The following is a 22,767-nucleotide window of genomic DNA, read 5'->3' on the forward strand; positions in this document are numbered from 1 at the left end:
AAACCCAAAACATTTTATCAAATATTTATTTTAAAAATATTTTAATTATGACTATTAAATTTCTAATTTAATATAGTAATTATAAAATAAATACATTAAATAAATAAAAATAATTATTTTATAAATAAAAATATAAATTATTATTCTTATTACGATGGTTTAATTTTTTCTTAACTTAGGAAAAATTAAACAGTCTTTCTCACGGCGTGCGTCGTCTTCCTCAGCGACGGGCCAGCGGGCCACGACGATGGAGGCGGCGCTCCAACAGTACACCGAGAGTGAGAAGAGAGGGAGGCCGAGAGAGTAGCGACGGAGGTTGAGAGGGAGAGGAGAGGGAGGCCGAGAGGATTTGCGACAGAGGTTCGGCCTCCCGTACTCTGCGACGGAGGACGAGAGGGAGAGGAGAGGGAGGGAGAGAGGGAGGAGAAAAATAATTTCGAAGGATTGCAACGCGCGTCGTGCGAGGACAGTGGTTGATTCGCAAAATATGTATGAATCAACTCTCCTTTGTTTTGCCTGAGCGAATGAAATGGTATAATCTCACTTCAATTCAATTTTTTCTATACTAACGCCATTATTTGATGAACTAGGCACTACTCCTTCCCCCCCTAAATCCTCTTCAGAATCAAGAGAATCATCATCCTGCTCGTTTGTCCATTTCTGAAAATGGATACAGACGACAAGGAATTTGAAAAACGGTGATTAATGTCAGAGGTTTAAACCAGCTTCAACTGTAGAGTACCTTTCTAGAAACCCGCACCCCAACTATCGAAAAGGTTCTCGTATGCCGGAAAGAAGAGCTGCGGATTTAGGTCACGTTGGTGATTTCCCAACAGCTCTAGTTGACTCCATGAAACAACTAATCAACGAAAGATACTGAATGTTGATCACTTATCCTGCTAGACATTGCCTTCGCTTCGATTCTCATAGTCGGATTCTTGCATGCAAATTCTCTCGTCTGGTAGATTTTTTATCTAAAGCAGGCAACGGTCTTTGGAAGTTATTTTCCTCCTATAAGCAATTCCATGGAGCAGCTGAAATTCGAGAATTACCCTCACGGACTGAACGGAAGAAATGATGCTTGAATGTGCGACAATGGGAGCTGCAAAAAATAGCGAAGGACGATTTTGGAAGATGGGAGATTTTGTGGAATCACTAAGCTTCGCTCAAACAGAAAAATTGGCAAACATGTGAAGTGTTTTTGCATGAACAACTTTAGGTAAGATTACGAAGTGGACATAAATTATAAAAAAAAAAAAAATTGTCGGAACCTGACCTACTTCCATCTCTAGCCATATGCGATCCTCACTCTGAGCTGGTTCTAGTAATTAATTCTGGGTTTTATGGATATCCATCTCAATAAGCATGTCTCGTGAATTATGCAAACGAATCAATTAAAAGCAATAGTACTGGTGTTGCTTTTTAGAAGCCCCGCTTGTGTAGTTGGCTCTAAGGCCCATCCCAAAATGACTAGCCAACTTAGAAGACCTCTTTCCCAACTAATAAATTCAAGATCTTTTTACTCATTAATTTATGTGGGACTATTCTTTAACATTATATCAATAAAGAAAAAAACTTAATTTAGCCGAGAAAAGCCAAAGCCACTGTTAACGTTTGTTACTATTGGAAGGTTTATCAATCATATTTTTAAGCATGTATTGGTTTTCTAAGACTTGCAACCTGCTGACAAGAATTGTCGTTAAACTGATCTATGAATTCATAATTTCGTGGAAATCAAGACATGACCAAAATCTGTAGGGAACATTATCAAATGGAAAAAAATGTGAAGTTGGGTCCTTGCCCATTCCAAAATGTTTAGTCAACTTAGGAAGCTTCTTTCTTAACTAATAAACTCAAGAATTTTGTACTTATTAATCCATGTGTGACTATTCCTTAACACTCCCTTTCATGCGTAGGCCCTCTTTTGTGGCTCGAAAAGTGGATAATTTGGGTGGAAGCCAGTACTTGCTTTGATACCATGTGAAGTTGGATGCAAATCTCATCCCAAAATGACTAACCAATTTAGGAAACATCTTTCCCAACTAAAAAACTTAAGATTTTTCTACTCACTAATCCATGTCGCACTGTTCCTTAACATATCCAGTGTGGAGTTCTATCCACAATGGGTCACAAAGCATTCGAAGGCCGGATGGGCCAACACTTCCAACTACGAACACCACTGCACGATCAAACACATCCTCACCCTGGCTGCCTCTTTGAAATTATGGGGCAGTTTCTCATCCTCTGATGCTCTTACGACCCGCAAGAAGTATTTGGTACTGTTCAGTAACCCCGATGCCAACTCTTCCATTTGCTCCACTCTAAGCCCGATGCCACTCCCCAACGAGACGTACACGACGGAGCCACTTGGTTTAACGTCTAGCCATTGCTTACAATGTTAAGTTGTCGAGTCTAATTAACGCCTTACGTAGAGTCAGAACGTGGATCGATATATTGACTGATGTTTTATTAAGGGTAGTTTTTGGATTTCACACTTGTATTTCAGTTGTCCTAGTTTTCTCCTAGTATTTGGGGGTGCCGTTGTTAGGGTTATTCACAATCATGAGGAGTGTGTGAAAGAGGTTAGAGAAAAGCACAAAGAGAATGGTGTGTGCAATTTTCTCTTGTGAACTTCTTCTTCAACATAATGAATAATTGTAGCGGTGGAAGGAAAGGACGTAGTCTCACCTTGAGACGAACCTGTATAAAACTTGTGTGTTCGTATTTTATTATTTCTTTTGCGACTATTATTGCTCTCGTTAATATTGAATTAGGGTGTCTAATTCCTAACATACAGAGGGCGCCATTTTGGTTCCACGGACTGAGACTGTAGTCGTCGACCCCTTGACACGCATGTCAAGATAAAGCGATGGTAAAGTGGGTCTGATCGTCTTCATAGAGAAGGACTTCAACATCCAACTAGCGACCCATTCAACATTTTCAATTAGAAAATATAATGGTTGAGCTTTAGCTAATAAGTTGAATGGGGCAATTGAATGAAATTAAGGGTTTCTAACCTCAGTCTCCTACTCGTAAAATGTGTTGCACAACACCCAATCGACTTTCTCCACATTCCGGAATTGGCAGAGAATGATCTCCCGGAAGATTGGATAATGATCATAGCTGACAAAACATGGCAGATCTGATTGAGTAAGTGGCGGCAATGCAGGCAAGAAGACTAGGAGATGCTTTCCGCTTGTAGTGGGAGGGCTAGCTCACTCAAGAGGACGAAGAAGTAGATGGCATCAACAACGCACGACTAGGTGAAGAAAGTTGCCTCGCATAATCCCAAACCTTTAGCAACATCAAGAACCCAGGTAAGAACTGCACCATAGATGAGCCAAGTGAAATGACTGAGAGAGCTCTAGTACTTGAGAATGACCTCCATCAATGTTTTCAAGACTACTGTTTTTTATCCTTCGTGGTAAACATCGAAGTTGGGTGTGTTGGATATTAAACTTGATTGGAATCAAAGAATCAGTTGAAGGTGTTATTTTCATTTAAATGGTGTAAATAATATGTCATTGGAAAGTTATGTCTATCTAGGCTCCATTGAATTAAACCATTCATGAATTGAAGTTTTTCAAAAGTTATTGCCAATCTACTACAGGTTGTACAACAAAATCAAAAAAATTCATGCCTCCATTGATTATTGTCTTTTGGTGTGATGAAATGCAACCATTGATTAATGTCTTTTGGTGTGATAAGATACATCTATTAATTAGTGTCTTTTTGTGTGATAAAGAGCCATGTACTCAAGCTTTGAATAAGCAAAGAATTGTAACAAAGAATTTCTTTTATCTTTTGTCTCTCCTTTGTTTTTCTTTTTCCTTTCTCTTTCTATAAGTTGATTGCCCACCTTTGCTTCCAACAAAGTGGTATCAAGAGTGAGGTTGAGAGAATGAGTTCAAAAGGAGATTTTTTTTTTCAATATCCACAATTATCCCAAATCAAATATGAGAGTTGGTCAATTAGCATGAAGGTTAACCTTGGTTCTCAAGAATTATGGGAGATCGTTGAGAAAGGTTTTGATGAACCAAAAAATGAAGCGGCTTTGCCAACAAATGAAATTGTAAGATTTGGAAACAAAGAGGAAGAAGGATCAATGTGCACTGACCGTCATTCATCAAGGGTTGGATGATTACATGTTCGTGAAGGTTGCCAATGACACCAAATCCAAACAAGTATGGATACTATTCAAAAATCTGTCATAGGACTTCATAGAGTTAAAGAGGTACGTCTTCAAAGTCTAAGGGCTGAGTTTGAATCACTTCTAATGAACAAGAGCAAGTCCATCTCAGATTTCTTCGCAAGAATCTTGGCGGTCGTGAATCAAATGAAGAGGTTGCAAGAAAATATGGAAGATGTTTAGGTTGTAGAGAAGATTTTACGCTCCCTCAACACAAAATTCAATCATGTGGTGGTAGCCATTCAAGAGTCTAAAGACTTCGAAATAGTGTCCATTGATGAATTAAATGGGTCATTACGAGCCATGAGGAGAAAATGAATCAAGGCAAACGAGAGCAAATTGAGCAAGTCTTACAAGCAAGTTATCTCTCAAATCTAAAATTGAAAGCACTTCAAGTGGTGGAAGAGGTCAAGGATGTGGAAGAGGCCATGGACATGGACATGGTCAAGGAAGAGGTAATGATGAGAAAAAACTCTATTTTTATAATAGAAACCAGACTTTTCAAAGAAGTCGTGGAAGAGGAAGAGGAGGAGGCAACAATGAAGGACACTATTGGAGAAATAATGAGGTAAGAATTGACAAATCCAAAATAGAATGTTATTCTTGTGCAAAATATGGACATTATTCATAGGTGTGTCAATTCAAGAAAGTACATGAAGTGTCAAAATTGATTGAGCACAAGAAAGATGTTGAGGAGCCTACACTATTCCTTTCACTAAAGGATGAGCTCATGGGAGAAAATAGTTCATGGTACTTTGATAATAGTACTAGCAACCATATGACAGGTGATAGAAGCACTAAAGGATGAACCCATGGGAGAAAATAGTACATGGTACTTTGATAATGGTGTTAGCAACCGCATGACAAGTGATAGAAGCAAATTTTTGGAACTTGATAATAACGTAACAGGCCATGTACACTTTGGTGACGATACAAAGGTGGAGATTAAAGGCAAAGGTATGGTCTTCTTTCAAATAAAAGGTGGTGGTCACAAAATTCTTCATAATGTTTATTACATTCCCAAGATGAAGAGTAATATTTTGAGTATTGGGCAACTTTTGGAGAGTGGCTACAAATTTACCAAGGAAGATCGTTTTCTTTGGCTTAGAGATCGAGAAGTCAATCTTATCGTTAAGATAACAATGACAAAGAATTGAATGTTTATGCTTGATATGAAGAAAATTGGAGCAATGTATTTAAAAGCTTGTGTGAAAGATCCATCATGGATTTAGCGCATGAGATTTGGTCATCTAAACTTTGGAGGACTTGGAGACTTGGGAGAAAAGAATATGGTGAAGGGCATTCTAAAAGTTAACCATGCCAATCAAGTATGTGAAGCAGGTTTACTTGGCAAACATTCAAGAATGATTTTTTTGAAACAATTCACTAGATGGGCCACCACTCCCCTTGAACTAATCCATGATGATGTTTGTGGTCTGATCAAACCTCAATCTCTTGGTAAAAACTCTTACTTTATCCTTTTTATCGTTAACTTTTATAGAATAAAACATGGATATATTTTTTGAAGTACAAGAGTGAGGCTTTTGAGGCATTCAAAAAGTTTAAAATTCTAGCGGAGAAAGAAAATAGCTATGACATTAAAGCACTACAAAGTGATCGAGGGGGAGAATTCACTTTGAATGAATTCAAGAATCTTTGCGAAAGACATGGAATTCATTACCTTTTGACAATTCCTAGATCACCACAACAAAATAGAGTTACAGAGAGGAAGATAGAACAATCCTTAACATGGCTAGAGCTATTGTGTGTCACACATGCGAGTTTTCAGATCAGTATCCTACATTCATGTTCCAGAACAAAAGATATCTAAGCTTGATGACAAAAGCAAGAAGTTTGTGTTCATTTGCTATGACGAAAATTCAAAAGTCTACAAGGTCTTCAATTCTAGCAATAATAAAATTCTAGTTAGTAGAGATGTTGAGTTTGAAGAAGATGTTTCATGTGATTGGAATGCTAATGAGGAAAGAGTCTATAATTTTCTTCCATACTTTGAAGAAGAAAAGCCTACAATACAACAAGCTCAAGGTGAAATTACTGCTCCAACCTCACCAATTGCATTCTCTCAAGCATCATCGTCATTGTTTTCACCTTCATCTTGCTTAACTGAACGACTTCAAAGATATCAAAGCCTTAAAGACATCTACAATGAAACTGAAAGGTTAGAAGATGAAAAGTTCTTTTGTTTTTTTCTCTAAAGATGAACTTTTGAGTTTTGAAGAAACTATAAAAGAGAAAAGGTGGACAAAAGAAATGAATGAAGAAATTCAAGTCATTGAAAAGAAGGACACTTGGGAACTTGTTTCTCTTCCAAGTGGTCATCGGACTATCAGATTCAAATGGGTATTCAAAGCAAAGAAGAATTTCAAGGGGGAAGTAGAGAGATACAAAACGAGGTTAGTTGTTAATGGGGAATAAACAAAAGCAAGATATTGACTATGAAGAAGTATTTGCAATAGTCGCTCACCTAGAGACAATCCGATTGCTAATTTCTCTTGCAGCTCGAAATCATTGAAAGATTCATCAAATGGATGTAAAGTCCACTTTTTTGAATGGTTATCTTAAGGAGGAAGTCTACATTAAACAACCATTATAATATGTTGTTAAAGGCCATGAAGACAAAGTGCTAAAATTGAAGAAGGCTTTGTATGGACTCAAGTAAGCGCTAACAACTTGAAACAACCATCTTGATAAGTATTTCCAAGAGAATGGTTTTACTAGGTGCAATCATGAATATGCACTTTATGTAAAACAAGAAAATAGAGGATTATTTTTCTGTTTGTGTGTATGTGGATGATCTTATTTTCACATGAAACAATCCAATAATGTTTGAAGACTTCAATAAGACTATGACCCAAGAATTTGAAACGAGTGACATGGGCCTCATATCTTACGAATTGGGAATTGAAGTAAAGCAAACAAATGATGTTATTTTCATCACTCAAGAGACTTCTACAAAGGATGTGATCTAGAAATTCAACATGGTGAATTGTAGCCCCACCAATACCCCCATGGAATGTGGCATGAAACTTTTTAAAATGGAGGACGGAGTAAGAGTAGACCCAACTATATTCAAAAGCCTTGTGGGAAGTTTGAGGTAATTGACTTGTACCAGGCCTGACATTTTTTTTTTTTCAATTGAAATTGTGAGTCAATTCATGGAAAATCCCTCTGAAATGCACATGAAGGCAGCTAGGAGGATTCTTCGCTATCTCAAAGGTACATTTAACTATGGAATTTGTTATTCATCTTCAAATGAATTCAAGTTTATAGGGTATTGTGAGAGTGATTATGCTAGAGATATTGATGATAGAAAAAACACTAGTGGGTTTGTCTTCTTTTTGTGAAATAGTGCAATTTCGATGTTCCAAGAAGCAACCCATAGTCATGCTCTCAATATGTGAATTTGAGTATGTTGTTGCAAAGGAGCTCCATTTGGAACAAAGTGAGCAACCAAGATTACAATAGACACCAAATCAGCATTTGTTCTAGCAAAGAATCCAGTCTTTGATGATCGATCCAAGCATATTGATACAAGATATCATTTTATTCAGGAGTGTGTTAAAAAAATAGAAGTTGAGATGAAAAATGTAAAGTCACTTGATCAAGTTGCTGACATTTTTACAAAGCTTTTCAAATATGACAGAGTGAACCATGCCCATAGGTTAGATGGGTCCTAATGCTTCTGTCTTAGCAAATATTCATGAAAAGAGTACGAAATTGCATATGTTATGTTACAAGTCAAATCATAATTTGAACTATTTGTTGTGACATTAAAATAAAATGGTAAAAAAGTTATTTTTTTGGAAGTACGTATTTTGTATAAAAGAAAAAGGAGATTGAGTTTACTAGTACAATGTACTAGCAATAGAAGACATATTTCTATATTCTATTCTATTGTTTTGGTCAAAGGAGAATTGGAAGCTAAGTAGAGAATTCTCCTAACCAGATATGGCATACGAGCCTTCTCTCTATTCCTGCTCTCTCAAACTAACTCATAGACTTCACAGTTGCACTTCCATCAAGTAGCCCTAAACCTAGAGAAAACATAAAAGAGTTCGTGGAAGCCTATATGCGAGAAGATGAACTCTGTTTTGATTTCTTTTTGAATTTGCCTTTGAATTTATTTAACCAAAGAAACCTTACTCTGGGGACAAGACCAGCCCAGTAAATCACTTCTCTCCTTCAAAATTGCCCACTCCAGCCTAGTAGTAGTTTTACCAACACTACAAAAAACACACAAAAGTCGGAGTTTTTCAACTAAAAAAGTGTTGTTTCTCGGTTAAAATACTCAACAGCAATGTTGTTAAATCGAACCAAAGTGGCCATTAAATTGGGTTGATAGGTCTAACCCTGGTTACCCGAGTTCAGCCAGTGGTTGACGCTGAATGGGCTGCCACTGAAATAGATTGGCAGACTCCTTATAAGTTTATGATAAATTTATTTATTTTAAACACATTAATATGACAAGATTAGTCTGTATATTATTCTCGGAAGTGATGCTACTTGGGCGAGCTTTCTGTTGGTCTCTTTCTTCTGTCGATGCATGATCAGTTGACAGAGATATGACCCACCGAACTCAGCGAATCCTTATACATTTGGTAACTCCATCCAATATACCAATTGTAAGTGATCGACCCTCCCTTGTGTTCTTTAACTGGATCACTAGACATTAAATCGCATTATGCGAAAATTTCAAGAGAATAGTATGAATTGCATAATTTTAACGAACACTAATAAGTGAGCATTATGCATAAATAATATATGCATAATTAAAAAATATAATATTATGCATAACTTTAATTTCATGCATTTAACTATATGTCAAAATACATAAAAAACATTACTGAAAATACATATCTAAATTTCAAAAAATAAGACATACGGCGGCCACTGGCGCCGAAATCGGTGTTTGCGCGCGGGTTCGAGTCCCGCTGACGTAAAAAATTTAGTTTTGAGAACCGAGTCAACTCAGTCCTCATTCTGGCAATTCGTTCATCAAGTTTGAACGTTGAGCAAACTCAACCCGTCCGAGTCAACCCAAATTTTTTTTATTTTTTTATTTCTTTATTTACACCGAGTCGCCCCGACTTGCGACTCATTTGCCGAGTTGGAACGGCAAGTTGACTCAACACATATTTTCAAACAAACCATATAACTTTAATTTTTATTTTTTCTACACGGGAGGTCGTCTTCAATCTCTAGCCACGCGTAGAAAAACTGTTCATCAGCGTTCCATCAGAGTTCCTAAACGTCGTCGACGCCAGCAAACCTATCGAAAAGGTCACCGACGCCGGCTCCGACGTGGTACTGTGACGCCAGAGAGCGGCAGACTGTCGTTGCAGTGAGCTCACTAAGAGCTTACAAGGAGCAGTCAGTGGCGCTGTTTTGTACGTTGTCGACGCCGAAAAATCGTTAGGAATGATCGTCGGTGTCGGTGTCGTTCTTCAATGCTATTCATCACCGATGCGAGAGCCCACGCTCTGGCATGCAGAGAGCGTAAAATGTTTAAAACAGAGAGCAAAAGAAAAGCTTTTAAACTAAAAGCTCAAATGGAACCGATAAGAAGGATCAGAGGTCCGCTCTGATACCAACTATTAGCCTATCATGAATTTCTAAACAACAGTATGAAATTCATTGAATAAAAGTTAAACGGAAGCCCAAAATCTTACCTCTCTCCATTCGATCAAATTCCGTAAAATTCACCGTTGTTCTCTGCGTCTGTTTGGCTCTTCCGCTCTCTGATCACTCTCAGTGATGGTGTAAGCTGAAGGTTTGTATGAGTGAACGAGATTGGGGACCATACCTCTATTTTTAAGCCAAGCTGCCATCAAGCTTGTTGGCTTCTGTAACTGCTGATGGGAGGACTTGGGTCATAAACTTCCATGGACGTGAGGACGTGGGTTCATAACCTTCCAAAACGGCACCATGTTCTCCATGAAAGACGTTGGTCCATTGCTTCCGAAACTGAAAGGAAATTGGACCAACCACTGTAGTTAACAGAACAATCACCTAGACAAAGAAAAATCCGATTTTCCTTTGTATATTATGTTGTAAAATCCCTATAAATAAATTTAAATCTTCACCATTTAATTTGTGGTGATTACTAAGATTTTAATCAAATCTTACATGGTATCAAGAGTCCTCTTCGATCCCCTTGTCTCCCTATTGCATTTCTCATTTTTATTTTCAACGGGGAACCGCTCTTTTGCCGTTGTAGTCTAGTCATGGATCTCTGACATCCACTCGCTTCATCACCACCATCACAGCGTTGACAGCCCCGTCATGCTCCTCCTGCTCTTCTTCTGCAGCCACCACAACTCTGAGCATCGGCCCTTGGCCCCGACAACAGCATAGTCGCCGCCTTTGCTGCCGGCGTCGGTTTGAGATATTGCCCCTCCTTGTCCATCCATAGATTCCGTCCCAACGAGAAGACCACCCGGCGTACCCCCTTTCTCCGCCGACTGCATCATCATCACATCCCATTGTGCTAGCTTGCGCACCTCTTCGACTTTGGGAGGAGAGACCACCGAAATCGGTGTCCTGCATTTTCGAGTATGAGGGCTAGTTCCTCCTTGGGTCGAGGCGTCACCAACCACAACAAAGGAAGCCGGGTTCGCATCGTTCCGTGGTTCAATTATGTACCCAACTCAGTTCACAAAAATTTTAAAAAAATAAAAAATCAAACCTCAATGGCCGAATCATGTTCTCTTCTTCTGCTCTTTCATAACCTAATCCACATGATTACCATTAAATTATCCTCTACAACCTTCTTGAGAGTAAAAATCTCCTTGGCTATGTGAACGGAACACTCGCGCTATCACCTAAGTTTGGTGCTGCAGATTCTGCAAATATTTGGCATGGAGAGCAATGGATCAATGCCCTCTCGTTGGCCTCTCCACTGCACACGAGGTCTAGTTCACACTGGAAAATCCTTTCAACCACCAGTCAAAGGCTTGCAAAATTTGTCTCAAGGACGACTTCCAACAATTGAAGTGCGGAAATCAATCTGTTGTGGCCTACATCCACGTTTTTTTAAGGGTCTCTGTAACTAACTTCACGTAATCGACAAACTTATTGACAACACCAACAAACTCCATTGGTTTTTTCATGGAATCAACATCAATTTCTCCACCTTCTCCATCACACAAGTGGCCCTCACGCCTCTCCCCTATTTCTCTAGCCACGTCTCCAAAGCCAAGAGCTTTGAGCTCTTCCAGAAATCACTCGAGAGCCATGTTCCTGCTGTTGTTGTTTTCACTACCGCATCCTCTGGTTCTGACCGGTCAACCCACCACGGCTCTGATCGAACCCATGGCTGCCCCAATGGTTCTAGCCGCCATTATGCCAACCGCATCTGAACCCATGCTAGTGCAAGTCGCCACCCTCCTTGCTGCCAGATATGATGCCTTGACGGCCATTATGTTGATCGTTGCAACCAAATTTTTGTCTATCTGTTGTGTTATCAAATGATTGTATTGTGCTCGCATATGATTCGGTGATATTATTGGATAAAATTATAAGAGTAACAATCTTTTAGATTAATTAGTTCATAAAAATGATTTCTAACGTGATTAATTATTTTAAGATACGTTACGAACCCACTTTTAACAATAACAGATATCCACTTTCTTTCAAGCATTATAAATTATTAATTTGGACCCCTTGGATTATATTTATATGTTTTTGTAATTGTTTTTGAAATTGATTGTAAATACACCCGATAATGATACTTATACTAATGTAATGATCCTCCGTTCTCATTCTAATACAATCATTAATGATTCAAACATACATGATTGTCGTCTTCACTAGAAAGAGAAAGGTTACAAGATATGTAACATTAACCTTGGCATATGGTTCCCAGTTACACATAACCTCCAAAAGCTGATTCTAACGAGAATGCATTATGTATTCCTATCTTTGCCGAGACACCAACCACCCCTCTTATTTACGATGTTTCATTACTAGCAAAGGCAAGAGCAAGATCAAATTTGGGGGTGACTTTATGCACAATTATGCGGCATTGTTCGTTTTATTAGGTGGCAACTATGGTCAAGGTGTCGTATGATCTCAATAATGTGACCCTCCATTATTTTAATTTCATTTGCTCCCTTAGACCCAATAACTTTCTGGAACCTAGTCTTCTCCATATATAACCCCCTCCTTCCTCTACACACCATTCTCCACCTATTACTCAATCTGGATTTAACTCATGTGCTATTTTTATTGATTTGGTCAATGAGTCATTGCATGTCACTGATTCTTTTGCAGGTTCCTCCTTATCACCCTAGGTTTCCAGTCCATAACCCACTGAGACACGAATCACTCCTACTCCTACTTCTGAGTTTTTGTTGGGTTCTCACCATATGCTTACACAAGCTAAAACTAGTATTTTCAAAACTCGCCATCTAGCCAACCTCGGTATCGTAGGATCCTCTGGACTTCTCTCCTCTCTCCTTGTCTCTACTATACCTAAGGGTTTCAAATCTTCTACTAAGAATCTTAGTTGGCTTGCTGCCATGTATGAAGAGGTTCAAGCACTGCAAAATAATCGCACTTGGATTTTAGTCCCTCAATCTGGTAGAACCAACATTGTTGCCCCGAATGGGTGTTTCAGACTAAATATTTACCTAATGGATCCATTGAGCGTCTCAAAGTACGCCTTGTTGCCAAGGACTACACTCAGGTACCTTGTATTGACTACAATTACACCTTTAGTCCTATTGTAAAGGCTACCATTGTCTGAGTTGTGTTCTCTATTATTGTGACGACCAAATGGCTTGTTAAACAGAGTAACACCAAAGAAACGTTTCAAAGAATGATTTTTGGACGATGTATTCTTCTCCTAACGGAGGCTATTTAACATACATTACATCCTAAAACTAGGTATAATTTAGATCCTAAAATCAGGGAAAAGAATGAGAGAAACAAATTGTTTCCTAAAATCATGCTAACAAATTTTACAGACAGCTCAGAATTTTACATTACAGCTTTGCACACACTCTCCCTGAAGTTGGTGCATAGATGTCGATCATGCCCAACTTGTCAATTATACCATGCAATGCCTTCCCTGATACTGCCTTCATAAGCATATCAGCCAGCTGACTCTCAGATTGAATAAAAGGAAATTGTATAATCTTTGCATCGAGGTTCTCCTTAATGAAATGACGATCAACTTCAACATGTTTAGTGTGATCAAGTTGAACAGGATTTTGTGCAATTACGATGGCTACCTTGTTATCACAATGGAGATTCATAGGTTTAGCGTATTCAATCCCTAAGTCCCTCAATATATTCCTTATCCATAACAACTCATATACACTATGAGTCATGCCTCGAAATTCAGCTTCAGCACTTGATCTTGATACTACCTTTTGTTTTTTTGCTTTTCCAAGTGACAAGATTTTCTTCCACAAAAATAAAGTAACCAGACGTGAATCTTCTGGTTGTCTGATCACATGCCCAATCGGAATTTGTATATCCTTCAATGTTAGAGATACCCTTTTTTGAGAATAACAAACTTTTTCCTGGAGCACTCTTTAAGTATCTCATGATCCGATAGACCATTTCCATATGTTCTTCACTTGGTGCATGAATAAACTGACTCACAACACTCACTATATATGCTACATCTGGTCTTGTGTGGGATAGGTAGATTAATCTTCCAACTAATCATTGATAACACCCTTTCTCTGTTGGGGTTTGATTTGGGAGAATTTCGAGCTTATAATTCATTTCCATGGGAATCTCTACTGCTTTAAAATCAAGCACTCTGGTTTCGACTAGAAGATCCAACACATATTTTCATTGTGAAAGGAATACTCCATGTTTCAATCTTGCAACCTCAAATCCAAAAAAATATTTTAAGTTGTCTGATGTCCTTCATTTCAAATTTAGTGGCTAAATACTTCTGTAAAGCTTGCATTTCACATGGGTCATCTCCTGTCATGACCATATCATCAACATACACAATTAGAGTTGTTACTTTTCCTTCTTTGTGTTTTATAAAAAAATTATGATCTGAGTTATTTTGCTTATAGCCAAACTCCTTCATTGTAGTTGAGAATCTCCCAAACCATGCTCGAGGTGACTGTTTCAGTCCGAACAATGACTTCTTCAATTTACAGACTTCACCTTGACACAAAGAACCACTGTTAACTCTAGGTGGTAGCTCCATGTAGACTTCTTCTTCTAAGTTTCCATTGAGAAAGACATTTTTAACATCAAATTATTGCGGAGGCCAGTCTCGATTTGCTGCTATAGATATAAGAATGTGAATTGTATTGATCTTAGCTACTGGTGCAAAAGTATCCTGATAGTCTTTCCCACTCCTTTATATATATATCCCTTTGCAACTAGTTGAGCTTTATATCTTTCAATACTTCCATCCGATTTGAGTTTCACCGTGAACACCCATTGACATCCAATTGTCTTCACTCCTTTAGGTTGTGGAACAAGTTCCCAAGTGGCATTCTTTCGTAGAGCCTCCATCTCTTCGTTCATCGCCTTTTTCCATTTTGGATCAGCTAATGCATCTGACACATTACTAGGAACAGAAACCCTAGATAATTGATCAACAGTAAATGCATACGATTTATTCAACCTATGGGAGGACACATAGTTTTTTATTAAGTGTATGGTCTTGGCTTCAGGATCAGGTTCATACTATTTTTTTGGAACTCCCCTATTCAATTTTTGTGAATATCTAGGAGTTATATTTTCTATAGGAACACATGTTTCATTAGACTCATCAAACACTGGATTCGTATTTACCTGAGAAGGAACATTCTAGGTTGATTCTTCAATTGAAGGTGCAGACGGAGGCAACTCTGAGGGTTCTTCAGGAGAAATTAATGATTCACTCTCGGCTTCATGTTTGTGATCACAGTCTTGTTGCACATCATGACGACCTGGTTGCTTAAAAAATTCATTCACTGCTTCTAACTCAATAAACTCAACACCTCCTCTATTCTCTTGTTGAACATTCTCTTCACTTGAGCTTTCCCCTTGAATAATAAGTCACCAATTCATGGAAGGAGGCATCTAGAGTCACATGGAGCTTTTGAGTGTGTGGATCATAACACCGATATCCTTTTTGAGATTCAGAGTAGCCAACAAAAACACATCGTTTGGCACATGGATCAAGTTTATTTCGCAAGATTTTTGGGATATGAACATGTGTGATACACCCAAAAATCCGGGGTTCAAGGTTCAAAAGATGGGGAATGGAAATCAGGGATTGCAGCTTGCGTTGAGGAGTTTAAAAATCTATTACTCGAGAAGGTGTTTGATTGATGAGGTAGGCAACAGATTTGACAGCTTCGCCCCAATAAAATCGAGGCATGTTCATGCCGAAGAGGGACGCATGCACTACTTCCAATAGTTGTCTATTCTTCCTCTCTACCAATCCATTTTGTAATGCAGCATAGGTGCATGGAGTCTGATGACGAATTCCATAATTGGTCAGAAAATCTCTGAGAGTAGCATTGATAGACTCATTACCATTGTCAGATTGCAAAACACAAATCAGCTTTTTGTACTAAGTATGTGTCATTTTGTGAAATTTCTGAAATGCTAGACACACATAAGTTTTTTTTATAAGCAAAGATACCCAAATCATTCTAGTGCATTCATCAATAAATATCACAAGTAACGAGCTCTAGAAATAGAGGGAACCCTTGCCGAACCCCAAACATCAGAATAAATAACCTCAAAAGGTTCAGAACTTTTATTCAAACTTGGTAAATAAGAGATACGGTGGCTCTTAGCCAATTCACAAGTGTCACAATGAAAATCCAAATCATTCAACCCTGAAAAAAGTTGTGGTTGCAATTTCTTAAGATAATCAAAGGACATGTGGCCTAATCTTTGGTGCCATAACCATATAGTGGCTTGAGCATTGCCTGCACTACTAGCTTGATTTACCTGACTGGTTTTTTATCGTGCATTCTCTGTAAACACCACTTGGGTGTGCTTCAACGCCTATTGGGAACACTGGAACGCCCGTTGAGTGCACTACAGTGCCCGTTCACTGCAGCGTTGATGACAAAGAGTCCAGCGCAGTAGTGCCAAGAATTGAGAGGCCAATGCCGTGAAGCTAGTGGGGTGGCGCCGCAACACTGGGCAACTGAATAAAAAAAAATTATTTTGCTCAATTGGTCAAGTATTTTCAATCAAATTGATTGAAGCTACATGTTGCCAAAGTAACCTCTGTACTGTAGATTTATTTGAGTAAAAATATATAGATGTTTGTGTGGAGTTCTTTATGCAAACTGTGTTTGGCCCAAAGGAAGACACAGTTTGGCCAAATCAACAACATGCCTGTGATGATAAATGTGTGACAATTATAAAGATTTTTTATGTGAACAATAGTCGGTCCAAAGAAAGGTTATTGTTTGATAGAACTGATTATTAGTATTTGATCATTGCATAGAGAGTACCACTTACAGTTAATTTCTCTGTCCAAAGACTAAGAATTAATGTTGTACTAGGTATCTTGAGATGGGTCCCTAATTTGAATTTTTTGTAAATGTCTTGTTTTTCCTTTATTTGACATACAAGTTAATGTGAGTATACTAGTTTATTTTGTTCTATATACAGTTTCTATTGCTATTGCTACGAATGTTTCTGCCCAAATCAGTAACATCCCAATGTTGAGCGGGACAAACTTTAAGGGTTGGAAAGATACCGTGAAAATTTTCCTCAATTTCTGAGAAATGCATCTTGGAGGAAAGCATCTCAACCTGTGCTTGGTACAACTGAGCCATGTAATGTTGAGGACAATAAGTCGACAGAGGGGCCTCACAGTGTTGATCAGCATAAGAGACTGAATAGATTTGCATACCATGATCTGCTCCAATTTGGATCACCTTCACCGCCATTGGAACACATGAGAATATCATTCCATGTGGCGACGTCTAAACTGAAACTTGAATTCCTTGATGCACCTCACTTGTGTGAAAGCACTCAAGATGAGATATTTCCTTCAAGTCAACTTCTTCCAGAGTCCTCTAATCAACTTCAGGATACTGGATTTGACTTTGATGATGATACTTTTTGTCGATCCTCTCCTTATCTGTCTGATGATACTCTTAGCCTTCATTCAGATCCAAATTCTGAGCATTGGGAATCTAGAGAAATGAATGGAACTGTGGACCATGAGTTGTATAATGCTTTACGTAGAGTATCATCAAGTTCATCCATTACAAGCGCTTTGGGCCCTAATGAAGGGATGGATCCTTCCTCCTGCCAAGTTTGTGAGTTTAGCAGTTCGAATGCTGAAAATGGAATGAAGTCCTCCGGAACAGGTGTTTCATGTGGTGTTCTGGGTTTTGATGCTGAGAGTTGTTTGATGAGTCAGCTGGCTGGAGCTGGTTCAAATGTCAGAGATCCTTTAGATACTCCATTGATATGTCCAATTGAGTGTCCTTCTCCGCCTCCACTTCCTCCATTACAGTGGAGGAAAACAAAATTGAACTTGGATGATAAATCAAATACTACCCTGGAAACCAGCAATCAACAAAATGATCAACAAGTTGAGCTACCTAAAGTATTTATTAATCAATTGCTCCCTACTGAAGGAACCGTGTCAATTTTCAAGAAGGCTAATAGTTCTGAAACTGGTGAGCCACCAACTGATCAACAAGTTATGATGTCCATCCCTCAGAAGCAGCCTAAACACCGATCTGTTAGCAAAGGCGCAACATGCATATTAAAGACAAGTCATTCCAACACTCCCCCGCACGGGAAACACCTGTGTACAAAGCAAATGCACAATCCCACCTGTACGAGGACGGCCAAAGACAAAGTCCCACCTAGGAGTGGCATCGAGCCGAGCCGAGCCGAGCTCGAACCTACCTATGTTCGAGCCGAGCTTGATTTAAATATTTCGAGTCGAGCCTCGTCTCGAGCCTAAAATTGTTATCGAGCTCGAGCCTAAAAATTTAAAACGAGTTCGAGCCGAGCTCGAGCTTCAACATACATTTAAAAATCTTCAAAAAATATATATCAAATAAATTGTATATAAAATTATGTATACATTTTACATAAAATTGGGCATAACCTATATATATAATACATGTATAAGATTGGGCATGACCTCTACTTAAAATTGAGCATAATCTATGTATATAATACCTGTATAAAATTCGGCATGACCTCTACTTAAAATTGGGCATAATCTATATACATAATACCTGTATAAACATTCCATAAACACTCCATGAAATTGTTTATACAGTCCATAAAATAGTCTAAACACTTCATACACTGCATAAAATTATGAATAAACTTCATACAATAATCAAACACAACAAAATTAAATGAAATATCCCCTTCAATTTACAATCACCCAAATAAAAACTATAAATTTATTATAAATTTACAAATTATAAAATTGTAATTGAGCTCGAGCCTAATAATTTTAACCGAGTTCGAGTTGAGCTCGAGCTCTAGCCGAGTTCGAGGTTAACCTACATTTAATACTCTACATAAAATATATGTCAGATAAATTATCTATAAAATTATGCATACATATTTTAAAAAAGAATGATTGGGGAGGTTTGGGATTGAATCTCGATAATAGATTAGAACCCACCAATATTAATCTTTTTTACCCCAAATGTTGTCTAGCTTATTTTGTAATTTTTGAATCTGGCCATAAATTTACTGTGGCCTCCTTGGTGCCCTGATTGAAAATTTATATTCTAGGAAAAACTAGAATTGTTTTTCCTAGGATACACATTTTCAAAAAAAAACTTTAAATAAAATCCTATTGCTATTAGAGACTTACTAGAAAATTACTAGAAATATTTTAAAATTTTATTAGGAAAATTAAATGGACCTCTTATTCCCACTTTTAGGTAAATAAATAAAAATTAATAATCAATCAAATATATTACTATACTTATCGATAAATTTTTAATCAAATAAAATGTCAAACACAAAATTGCAATGAAAATTGCCTTATGCTAAAAGTATTATAGCATCAACTGTTAAATACTTATTCAAAATTTTTCTATACGGTTTTCTAACCCATCTTGGCAAAAAATTTTATTTACAAAATTATATGATTTTTTAATAAAAATTTCTAATTAGAAAAATATTTCCAAAAAACATGAGGCACTAATGGTCCCTGTATTTCTACTAAAAATGTTTTTTCAATATTTATTGAAAAAACCACTAATAATCTCTAGAAACGTATTTCTACTAAAATATCTTTTTTCAATTTTTTGAAGAGCGACGAGGAAGGGAGAAAAGAGTTTTTTTTTTTTTTACTTATTTATGATCTCACACGTGCAAAATCGTCCGTTAGATCTCACACGTGCGAAATCGTTTGGTGGGAGGGGAGAAAAATTATTTCTCCCAATTGAGGTTTTGAGGAGCGAAATTATTTCTCCGTCATCGACTCTCACTCTGGTTTTCCGCTGAGACGACACAGAGTGAATGCGCGGCACCGGCGAGGACTTGTCGTCGGCGACGAAGGCGGTGGCGATGAAAGCGGCGGCAACTGAAATAGAGGAGACGAAGAAATCGGAGGAAGAGGAAGAAATCGGAGGGAAGGGGATGTAGCGGCTGGCGAGGAGCTGTCTACGGCGACAGTGGCGGCTAGAGCGGCGGATGGGAGGGGTTCAGTGTCCTCCCGCTCCTGATCCCGATCCCACGACTCGCCCGTTAACGAGCCGGCTCGCAAGCTTTCGAGCCGAACCTTGATTTGGTCAAGCTTGGCTCGTTAACTCAAACGAGCTAATTTCGGTTCTCGAGCTCGAGAAATACCGAATCGAACCGAGCCGGTACAGAGCCGAACTCGAGCCGCTCGCGAGCTGGCTCAGTTCGAAGCTACCCCTAGTCACACCTATGCGGGGACGAAACAAATGGGGGGAGCAGGACTCGAACTCGAGACCACCTACTCTGATACCATGTTACTAACCATTGCACCAAAAGACCGGCCTATTAGCGAAGGCGCAACATGCATATTAAAGACAAGTCATTCTAACAGTATGGATTTAGATCTTGTACTTCGGGCAGAACAACCCACTTCTACTCTGAAAAACCTCAATAAGGTTAAAATTGAGAAGTGGGATCGCTCTAATTGAATGTGTTTGATGATCATGAAATTCTCCATTCCGGAGGCGTTTGCTCTATGACTGAGAGCGAGAGCGCCAAGAAGTTTCTTGAGGAAATTGAGCAATATTTTTCCAAAAACGAAAAGTCGGAGACGAGTAGCCTTTTGGGTAAACTCGTTTCTATGAAGTATAAGGGCAAATGGAACATAAAGGAGTACATCATGGAGATGTCTCATCTCGCGTGTTTTAATATCTCTTCATGCACACTTTGGGTAATTCAAAGTGAGTTATAACATTAAAAGGACAAATGGTCCCCCAATGAGCTTATATTTCACTGTGTGCAAGAGGAAGAGAGACAACAATAGGATAAGATTGAAAGTGATCACTTGGCCTCGACCTCTCAAAAAAAAAAAAAAAAAAGAGGTAAGGATGTTGTGGAATGATCTTCTCAAAATAAGAAACAAAAGAAGCAAGATGAGATGTTTACCTGCTACTTTTGCTACAAGTAAGGACATCTGAAGAAAGAGTGTCCCAAGTACACCGCTTGGCATTTAAAGAAGGGTATTACTTTAACTTTAGTTTGTTTTTAAGTTAATTTAGCCTTTATACCTAAAGATACTTGGTGGGTGGATTCTGGTGCTATCACTCACATAAGTATGTCTTTGTAGGGTTGCCTGTGGAGTCGACCTCCAAGTGATGCTGAAAAGTTCGTCTTTGTGGGCGATGGCAATAAAGTTGCGGTAGAGGCTATAGGAACTTTCATATTACAATTAAACATTGAGTTTTATTTGGATTTATTTCAGACATTTGTTGCACCATCTTTTAGGTAGAATTTAATTTCTTTTTCCATTTTAGACAAATCAAGTTTTTCTTGTTCTTTTGGAAATAATAAAGTTAGTCTCTACCAAAATTCAAATTTTTTTGGTTCCAGTCCCTTAATTGATCATCTATATATGCTTGATGTTGTTAGTTCTTATAAGGAAATATTGCAAACAAGTTCACGTGGTACGAAGCAAAAATTAAGTGAGAATTCCACCACATTATGGCACAAACGTTTAGGACACATCTCTAAACAGAGAATTCAGAGGTTTGTGTTGGATGGAATTCTTGAACCCCTAAATACTACAAACTTCCAAGTTTGTATTGAGTGCATCAAGGGGAAACAAACAAACGTTAGAAAATTAGGTGTCGAAAGAGCTACAGACGTCTTAGAACTTATACATATAGATATCAGTAGTCCATTCCCTACAACTTCATGGAATGGACAACAGTACTTCATTACGTTCATAGACGATTACTCTAGATTCGGTTAAATATATTTAATACATGAGAAGTCACAATCCCTAGACGTCTCCAAGTCTTTCAAAGCTAAAGTTGAACTTCAACTTGGAAAGAAAATAAAGGTTGTCAAATCCGACTGTGGTGATGAATACCACGGAAGGTATGATGGATCATGAGAATAACGTCCAAGACCCTTCTCGTTTTTCCTCAAATAGTGTAAAATTGTTCCGCAATACACCATGCCAAGCAAACCCAGCGTGAACAATGTTGCAGAGCGACGAAACCGAACTCTTAAGGATATGGTAAGGAGTATGATCAGTCAATCCTCCTTGCCAGAGTCTCCTTGGGGAAAAGTTTTAAAGACCGCAATGTACATTCTTAACAGTGTACTGAGCAAAACATTTGCCAAAAACCCCTATCAGCTTTGGACAGGCAAGCAGCCTAGCATTAGGCACTTGCAGATTTGGGTTTGTCCAATTGAGGCGCGGCCTTATAGGTCACATGAAATAAAATTGAACTCAAGGACAGCTAGCTGTTATTTTGTTGGTTACACTGAATGCTCTCGGGGCTATAAGTTTTACAATCCCACATCAAAATCCTTCCTTGAAACAGGAAATGAAAGATTTCTTGAGGACATTGAGTTTGGAGGGGAAGAAAACATGAGGAATATTGTCTTTGAAGAAGAATATGTTATTGACAGTGATTAGGTCTCCATACCTATTATTGTTCAAGACACAGTTCATGCACTAGAGGACAATGTGTAGGCTCCTATTCGTGACATTGTTCCAGATCAAGACAACAATGAGATTCTTTTTCAAGCACCACCTTTAGAACAAACTCAACAACCTCAAGAAGTGTCATTAAGGAGATCTACTAGGGAGAGGAGAAATGCGATTCCAACTGATTATATCATCTTTCTCCAAGAACATGAGGATGGCTTCGGATTGATATAAGATGACCTGATTAACTTGTGTCAAGACTTGCGCAGTTCTAACTCTCAAAAGTGGATTGATGCCATGAAGGATGAGATGAAGTCTATGAATGACAATGACGTTTGGGATCTCATCGAGTTGCCTAAAGGTGTGAAGCCTATTGGTTGTAAATAGATATTTAAAACCAAGAGGGATTCAAAGGGCAATGTTGAGAGATATAAGTCCCATCTAGTCGCTAAAGGTTTTACTCAAAAGGAAGGCATAGACTATAAAGAGACTT

The 22,767-nt window shown here is 38.3% G+C and overlaps 1 pseudogene; it reads right to left on the reverse strand.

Annotated features, from left to right (window-relative positions):
- Nucleotides 1-2,167: 2,167 nt before the first annotated feature.
- Nucleotides 2,168-4,123, reverse strand: LOC137945884 (mogroside IE synthase-like; annotated as a pseudogene).
- Nucleotides 4,124-22,767: the final 18,644 nt, after the last annotated feature.

This window comes from Aristolochia californica, unplaced genomic scaffold (assembly GCF_029961685.1).
Source record: "Aristolochia californica isolate CCGP_79_NKW_82.1479 unplaced genomic scaffold, dmAriCali1.0.hap1 SCAF_1, whole genome shotgun sequence".
NCBI classification, from domain to species: domain Eukaryota; kingdom Viridiplantae; phylum Streptophyta; class Magnoliopsida; order Piperales; family Aristolochiaceae; genus Aristolochia; species Aristolochia californica.